Genomic DNA, 8143 nt, shown 5'->3' on the forward strand with positions numbered 1-8143 from the left:
AGCTCACCCCTCCTGCCCGCATTCGCATTTGCTTAAGGACAGCATTTATTAAGCACTTACCACAAACACCCAGGAGAAGAAAAACTAGTTCCTATTTGCCAGCAAAAGTGCTTCCTACTCCATGTTCCAAGAGGATCTGAAAACTTTTCTTTCAAAACATGAGTAAGCAGTAGCTCTGAGACAGTGGGGAGTTGCATCCCTGCTCTACATCTGGAACCAGTATAGACCCCCACCCCCAGATCTGGTCCCACAGTGGGAAGGAGTGTGACTCTGAGCAGGCGATATAAGGCCCGCTCTTGGTCCTCTAATGTGGAGACATGGACATGCAGGCTAAGCCAAGGGGGACAGGAAAGTTCCCTCACTTATCAACACCAGCACCATGCTACCACTGGACTCAACTCAGAGAATATTTGTGGAATGAAGGATTACAAGACTCCTCTCACAGGGAACCAATGAAGAACAGAAAGGGAAAAAATTTATTTGCAATGAAACCTGCCACATAACATGGTGGTTAAGAGCTCAGGCCTGATTCACAGGCTGCCTTCTTGGCTCACTGAGACGAGCACAGGGGTGGGGGTGGGGGCGGGGCTGCCAGGAGTGTTAACTGTACAGTCACAGGGCCATGTTCAGAGGACCTGCGCTTGTTTTAATTCTCTGTTATTGCTGTTTGAAATTCCTAATGATTTGTGGAAAAGGACCTTGGAGACTACAAACTTGTCCTGGACATGCAGCTGCCTTAAACCTTAGTTCCTCATTGATAAAATGGTGTTTGTAGGGATGGTGGTCTCATAGGTTATTACCATAATTAAGTGAGGAAATTGAAGGTCAAGTCCTTTGCATGGTGTCCGGCACATAATGGGAGATGGAAAACTGCTGGCTTTTAATATTTCTTTTATCCTTCCTTTCTGTTTTCTTCATTTCTGTGTTTCATTTTAAAAAGTGAGTGGCTGTCTAATGAGGTGTATAGTTCCTCAACCTAAATGTTTCCCTTTGAAGGATTAGGGGCCAAGAACATGAGGACAGTCTATATCTGTAGGGCCTTGGCTGCTTCCACATTTCAGGAACCATGACCAGCAGAAGGAGATAGAATCTAAGTCCCGACTCACTCCCAGAAGTGGTAGAGTTCCGGAGTCACAAAGCTCCACAGTGAGTCCAACCTCTCCCTTTCTTGGGAGAGGTTGGTGCACAAGCAGCAGCACCAAGGGACCCAAGCAGTCCTCAGATTTCCAATGGTATTTTCCTAACAATTCCAGGAACTGAGAAGTCAGTGGGGAAGGTCACCGCTGGAGAGGTCACTGGCCTGACTCCAGAAGTGTGGCCTCAGATAAGGCCCCTTGGGACAGGGGCTCACCAGGCTGCAACACCCACACAGCCTGCCCCTGGAGCTCCCGTTGGGGCCGCAAAGTTTAGAGAAGTGGAGAGAGATGACAGGACTGACAATAGAGGGTGGGTCTTCTCTGCCCCCAGAAACTACTGCCTTTGCCCTGGAGATAAGGCCTCTGAGGACACAGGCCATGTGAGGAACAAAAACACTTTCAATGACAGCAAAAAGCATCACCCTCAGAGGTCAGGATGTGTGCTATATGCGGCTGCTGAGTCTGTGACCTTCATTACCTTTATGGATGGAGGGGTGTATGACTCTTTTCTAATGAGCCGCACTGATTACAGCTGAGTTTTTTTAAACATCCATTTATCTATCAATTCAATTTATTCCAACTGAGGCCTGAAAGATATTGGCCAGGATTGAGGGAGCATCAGAATCAGTTTGTCATATTTGTCTTATATAGGCATCATTCATATGGTGCAAACTCATTTTGAATGTCAACAGCCATTGGCAGGTGTGGACATTAAGTTTTCAGCACCTTTCATTGGAAGGTGCAGACATCGAGTGGGGTGACATAGTTCTGTGACATAGTTCACTGAATGGACGCCATGAGCAGTGGACCTCTCTAGCCATGACTGCCTTCTCTGGAAAAGTCTGAGCTCTAAACCAAGGCTGTCCAGTCTCTTCCAGTTGTAAAAGGCAGGGTTCTAAGATCTTACAGATATAGCTAGGTAATGCTCTCCATGCCTATCTCTATGCCCATCCACACAGAACATGCTAACAATGAACAATCTGAAGAGGAAATTATGAAAAAAAAATCCATTTACAACAGCATCAAACAGAATAAAATACTTAGGAATACACTCAACCAAGGATATGAAAGACATGTACACTGAAAACTATAAAACATGGCTGAAAAATTAAAGAAGACACAAATATAAAAAGCATCTTGTGTTCAAAGATTAGAAGATAAGGTTTTTAAGATGTCCCATAGCGATCTATAAATTCAATGCAATCCCTATCAAAATCATAATGGTATTTTTTTTTTTTGCAGAAATAGAAAATTCATTCTAAGTTTCATGTGGAATAAAGAACTCTGAGTAGCCAAACACTCTTGAAAAAGAAGAACAAAGTTGGAAGACAGACAGTTTCGAATTTCAAAACTTACTAAAAAGCCACAGTAATCAAAACAGTGTGATACAGGCATAAAGACAAACCTATTGACCAATGCAACAGAATGGAGAGCCCAGAAATAAACCCTCACATATATGGTCAAATGATTTTCAATACGGGTGTCAAGATCAAGGACAGTATTTTCATCCAAAGGCAATCAGAAAATTGGATATCCACATGCAGAAGAATGCAGTTAAACTATTACTTTATACATATATAAAAATCATTTCAAAAGAGATCAAAAACCTAAAACCATAAAATTTGAAATAATAAAAACCATAAATATATATATATTTTTTTAAAAAGTCCATGAAGAAACCCTGTCTTTTAAGGAAATACACCAAATAGGCAGTGAGTCAGACCTGGACTCATGCTCATCATACCTTGGTAGACCATGCTCTCCATGAGGGCATCAGTGTGAAGGGAGGACCAGCTGGCTCTCAGCTGCGGTCCACTGCTTTGGTGAAGCAAGCTGTGACCTTCCCTGCAGGACACAGAGATGCTACCCTGTGCCCAAGTGAGTGGAAAGATTGTGGTTCACTCACATGACACATTCACCTTGGTCTCCAGGGAAGACCTTATAACAAGAGACTGCTGTACTTCTAACTTTCCAGGCTTTGTTCATCTAAGGGAAAGTGTGTTTGTTGAGATGGAAATGCTCCTAGCTCTGTGTTCACTGTCTGCTTATTGTGTGACAGGTATTACAACAATAGTTATTTTTCATTTATTCTGATGTACAGAGTTCTGTGCTAAAAAAAAAATATTATCTTCATTCTACAGATTGGGAGACTGAGACTTCAAGAGATTAAGAAACTTGGCCAAGGCCACATAAGCAGCAAGCAACAGAGGTGAGATGGACCCAGCTATTGGACTCTGTTTGGGTTATTTCTTGCTATTTAACAGACCACCCAAAATCTTAGTGCCTTAGAACAACACCCATTTTGTCATCTCTCTGTGTCAGTGGGGTGGTTTGGCTCAGCTGGGCACAGCTTCTACTGGCCTCTTGGAGGTCTCCAATGCAGTCACAGTCCATTGGGTGGGGCTCTAACAATCTGGACATTTGACCAGGATGGAGTAACTGTTCTTCCTTTCCCCATATTCTCAGAGATCATCTCCATGTAGCCTCTCTGCACAGCCTCTTGTGTGATCTCTCCAATAGGGTGGCTCAGGGATTCCAAGAGAGAGTGTTTCAAGTTGGCTGGCCTCTAGAAGGCAGTCCTGGAGCCAGCAGAGCATCATTTCTGCTGCATTCTACTGATTAAAATGAGTCAGAACCCAACCCGGATTCCATACACCAGGGCGTGAACTCTGGAAAGCCTGTTTCACTGAGGTCCTCTTTGTTAACTAGCTGCCCCATAAATCCAGAGTCCAAACCACACTGCACCCTGTGAAGGAGAGGACTGCCAGCCAGCACCTTTTCCCCACATCCACAACAGCAGCATTGTGGTTAGGGGTGCCTACACTGGAGGCCTGTGGGAACAGGGAAGCTATACTCATGCCCCCTCACCCGGCACCCTCACTTACTCTGGTTGCTCTGGTTGGCTCTCAAGATGGTAAAAGGAGAGGTTTTCCTTCTGCTCGGCCTGTGGCCTTCCCATTATTTTCTCCATTTACTGATAAGGAGATAGCCAGGAAACAGGAACAAAACCTGTCCAAAGTCATGGGCAGCATGCACACCCTGCCTGCAAAAGCCACCCTCTCCTCACTATATGTCACTGTTAAGGAGCCACCAGGGAACCATAAAGATCATCCTGAGCAGGGGAGAGCACCAGCTCCCTGGATATTTGACAGAGCCAGAAGGATTCCCAGGTGAATTGGGCAGCACGTCAGCCACCTGCACAGAAGGATCAGTGAAAAGCATTGCACAAGTAGATGTATGGGATATGCAAGGGCAAGGCCTCAGCCCAGCAAGGATTCCAAGGGAAGCCTGAGCATATTTTGGGAGTGGGAAAGACAGTGCAGAGCAGGGTCTGTCTCTGGGAGAAGAGGAGACATTCCCAACAGAAGGGGTGAATAAAAGATAAATGAAAAAAAAAATGTCTAAATCGGGAGAAGGGAGGGTATTTGGGGTTGAAGCCTATGAAAAGCCTTGAATGTTGGGCAAATCCTTTCAGATTAACAATTTTTCACTGTTTCTCGTTCTATAGGAAGGCCGAGAAAGGTATAGCCGATTCTTTCTTTACTCTGTCTTTTGGGAGAGAAGTTCTCTGTCACAAGGCTGCATACTTGGTATAAGTGGGCCCCGTGTCTCCTAGGAGCAGCTCTCAGCAAGACAGCTTCGGTGAGGTAGAGGCACAGGCTTCCTGTCTCACTTGTACATGTCCCAGACATCACATCATCTCTGCCCAGGCATCTGGCCTTATCCTGCATTTGAGGCTGAGTTTGGGCACTCAGATTAATAGTTATTTCTGTAGTAGCCAAAACAGAGTTGGACTAATTAGACCCACTTCTATTTTTTATGATCTAATTAAATAATAATAATAATTTTCAGGGGAAGAAAAATCCTCTTAGGAAATGAGACAGGCAGATTTACAAAATCAATGTTAAAAATATCAGAGTGTGTTTGCAAAACTCACGCTGGGAATATTTCTTGCACCTCCACTGATCTGCCTAAAACTTTCCGCTGCAGACACATCTGGCCTCATCTGGCTTACCTCCAGTCTCCAACTTGTCCATCTAGTTCCCAACTTCTCCAGCTCTTCAGGAACCCCCCACCTGAGACTGACACACCCCCCACAAGGAAAGAGAGTGACATCAATACAGAAATTCCATCCTTATTTCCTGGTAAGTTCTTACCGGCCTCGATGGGATAAAGGCCTGGCTGCTACAAAGTTGCTCAGTCTCTGAAAGCTATCCGATTCAGGATTCCCAAATGTGCAGAGTCCAGGACAACAACAGGGAAACCAAAGTCAACCTGAGGAGAGGGGATGCACAGAGCCCTGGGGCACTTGTGAGGTGCAAAATGTGTGTTCCCCATGTGGCTGCTAATACGGTGGTGTCCTAAGCAGTAGAAATGCAGGCACGTACTCTTAATAAGGTTTGCTTTTATTCTATTAACCAGAAGCTGAAACACACCTTTGGTCACCTATGTATATACTAACATGACATCTGGCAGGATATTTGGAATTGGGAATGAGCTAGAAAATAAAATTGTTGGGTGCATAACTATGCTAGGCCTACCTGCTACAGGATTCTCATAACTGGGGGTGGACTTAGTGGTGTATCAGAATTTGGAAGGCACCCTCTTCAGCCATAATGACCATTCCTTGTCTCTTGTGTATGCACAAAGAAGCACAAACAAATGTTCTCTTTGTGGCTTTTACACAGATGGTGGTCTACACAAACCACTCTGTACTTGGCTTTTCTCTATGGACAAAAATAGAGGCTGCCTTGTGCTTGTAATGCTGCTGAGTGAAGATAGCTTTGTGAGTCTGTGCCATGATTTATTTAGCCATGGCTGATATATCATATGTTGCCATATCATATGTTTGCTGTTATAAACACACAAACTCATGTGCATGTATGAACAGGTACAGGAAACATTACTACATATGGACCTGTCAGGCAAATGGCATTAGCATTTTTTATTGTGGCAAATGCTTCCAATTGCCCTGGATAAAGGTTATGCTGGTTTGTACTGTCCCCATACACCCTCCTATGTGTGAGAGACAATTATTTCTCTGTTTCTATCTCTATCCCCAGCCCATTCGGCTATGGGGTTGTCAATCTTTTCATTATTGATGTGGAATAATAAAATATGAAATAAAGTACCCACTTTGAAGTTGGTATGTGATGCAAATATATTTCATATTGGGTCATTCTTTTAGAACAGAAACATTTTTTTAAAAACATACACATTACTTCCATATATAGTTAATATACCAATCTTTTGTTTTATGGCCTCTTGTGCCTTCATCACACTTCTCTACTCCAAAATTACTTATTTTTCTAACTCTCCTATATTTCCTTCTGGTAGTTTCATGGCTTAACTTTAAGACATTGTGTTTTACATTTAAATGCTTAATTCATCCCAGTCAAATTTTGTAGCTACTTGGTCTAAGTTCTTTCTTGATATTTTCTATGTGCTTTCTCTTTTACTGCCTGGTTTATATTTTATGTTTTCTTTATTTTAGGTATATACATTCCTTCTGATTATTTCAAAATTTTGAATTTTATTTCTAGTTCATCTTTTGCTGTTACTTTTAAAACTATATCCCTATATGAGGTAATGTAGCTTCAATTTAGATGGATTTATTACTCTATTCAACACACTGCCATATTTTTACTTCCTTACATTACCCAATTTTAGTTGATTACATTATTTTAAAAATTCTTCTGATGTTTACTTCTGCCCTTAAATATTACTTGATTTTTCTCAGCTTTCAATGGTTCCTTTTGAACCCCAGGATTCAGTGCAATGATCTCTGAGATGCTCAACTTGTAATCAGGAGCACACAACATTGTTTATTTGAAAGGAAAATCCAAAAATGCACTTTAAAAAATTGTTAAACTGGGAAAGATGAACCATTATGGCGTAAATCAAATGACCTAATGTTATTAGCTAAAGCTGAGAGGTATCCTCATGGTCAGCTTTTCCAGGAAACAGCGCTAGCCTGGCTTCCACAAAAGGGTGACTTGGTGGGCTCCTGAGGTCATGATGTGTGAGTATCTGGGGCATGTTCAGTTGAGGTCATGGTGTGTGCATGTCCTGGGCATGTCTACTGAGTTCAATGACCACAGCACCCAGCCTGGGGACCCTGAGTCAGCCCGAGGCAGCTTTGTCACAGAACTGTCCAGTGGCCCTTGAAGCCACGTAAGGGAGGAATGTGAGAACACTGCATTGAACCAAGGCCCTGCCCATTGGGAGGGTTGTGTTTCAGTAATTGAGGCCCAGGCTAAGAAAGTTCACAGGAACAACCGTCCTGACAAGAACCCTTCCCTTCCCTCTATCCTACCTCCAAGCATCAGCCACCAGCTCTTATTCAGGGACAATGTGAGCATATAGAAATTCATTTAGTATCTGTATCCTGTGCATGGAGATACAAAAACAAATGAGATGTGCCGCTGCTCTCACAGTATTTTGAGAGCAGACACCTAAGTGACTAAAAGGCAATGCTCCAAAGGACTGCATCAGGTTCAGGGCAGGGACACCGACAAGACCTTGAGTCTGCTTTCAGAAGATACAGAGGGGAGAAACGGAGCAGAGCTAAGGCTTGAGGACCTGATAGGTGGATGACTGGGCAGTTGGAGTGGAAGTGGGACTCCTGCCTCTTGCCCCCATACCCCAGGGCCTCCACTCGCCCCACTTTCAGTACCCCCTTCTAGAATCCTTTGAGACAAGACACTAGACAAAAGCATTCATGTGGCCTTGACCAGCTCAGGCACCCTGTAAAGACTTGGATCCTCCTTTCCTCAAAGCAGCAGACCCTCGAAGACAACAGCACAGGAAGGGGCCCTGTCTGGACCAATGCCTTCATTCAGGCCCTCAATCATTCAAGGTCCATTGATCGAGTGCCTACTGTGCAGTGCTGGGGATATTGCAATGAACAAACTGGGCCATTCCCCTTGCTCAGGGCTTGCCCACTAGTGGGTGGCAGCCAAGAGGTAATCAGACACAGGGATGGGGTCAAGTAAGTAAATGCTATG

The 8143-nt window shown here is 43.8% G+C and overlaps 1 long non-coding RNA gene across 1 annotated transcript; it reads left to right on the forward strand.

Moving 5' to 3' along the window:
• The first annotated feature begins 2995 nt into the window (after positions 1-2995).
• On the forward strand, positions 2996-4658 carry LOC111733190. Its single transcript, XR_002777871.1, has 3 exons — positions 2996-3014; positions 3278-3345; positions 4645-4658. It is a non-coding gene; the product is annotated as an uncharacterized LOC111733190 (long non-coding RNA).
• The last annotated feature ends 3485 nt before the right edge of the window (positions 4659-8143 follow it).

The sequence above is a fragment of the Pteropus vampyrus genome, unplaced genomic scaffold (genome assembly GCF_000151845.1).
Source record: "Pteropus vampyrus isolate Shadow unplaced genomic scaffold, Pvam_2.0 Scaffold536, whole genome shotgun sequence".
Taxonomy (NCBI): Eukaryota; Metazoa; Chordata; class Mammalia; order Chiroptera; family Pteropodidae; genus Pteropus; species Pteropus vampyrus.